Below are 717 nucleotides of genomic sequence, written 5' to 3' on the forward strand. Positions count from 1 at the left end.
TTCACAAAAGTATACTTTACAAAAAAAAAAATCCACGCTTTTTTTTCCTAGTTACATCTTAACGAGTCATTTTATGTCTGGCATGCGCCACTATGAGTGAGAGGCTACTACTTTTCTTACAAAATAAGGATCATGAAATTATTCCTCCTGGGCGGTAGGTTGTTGTAATGAAATATGTAAGTATTGCGATTGCATTTGTAAATGTCTGTGGTACTTTTACATATAAAATATTTCATATCAAAAATATTTAAGAATTACAAATCTAAATATTATATTACAATGTATATTTTAGAGTCTGAAATATATATATATATATATATATATATATATATATATATATATATATATATATATATATATTGGCCCTGGCAAGTTATACATCAAAATACGCTTGGGGGGAGGGGAGTTCAAGTGTGAGCCACCATAGCTCAGTGGTTAGAGCACTGGTCTTGTAAACCAGGGGTCGTGAGTTCAATCCTCACTGGTGGTTGATTATTATAAAGAAACAAAAAAAAAATTATGGGGTTTTTTATATAAAAAATTCTGTTAGAAAAGTTGTATGTAAAAAATATATTTCGCGATAAAATTATTTTACTTTTTTGCATTGTCGTATAATGTTTTCGAATACTTTTACAGAAACCTAACTTGTCAGATATTTCTGTAAAATATCCATTTCTATTAATATCTCACATATATAATAAGAAGAATTTTATTAAA

The 717-nt window shown here is 27.6% G+C and overlaps 1 non-coding gene across 1 annotated transcript; it reads left to right on the forward strand.

Moving 5' to 3' along the window:
* The first annotated feature begins 417 nt into the window (after nucleotides 1-417).
* Nucleotides 418-490, forward strand: Trnat-ugu (transfer RNA threonine (anticodon UGU)). Its single transcript has one exon. It is a non-coding gene; the product is annotated as a tRNA-Thr (tRNA).
* Nucleotides 491-717: the final 227 nt, after the last annotated feature.

The sequence above is a fragment of the Argiope bruennichi genome, chromosome X1 (genome assembly GCF_947563725.1).
Source record: "Argiope bruennichi chromosome X1, qqArgBrue1.1, whole genome shotgun sequence".
NCBI classification, from domain to species: Eukaryota; Metazoa; Arthropoda; class Arachnida; order Araneae; family Araneidae; genus Argiope; species Argiope bruennichi.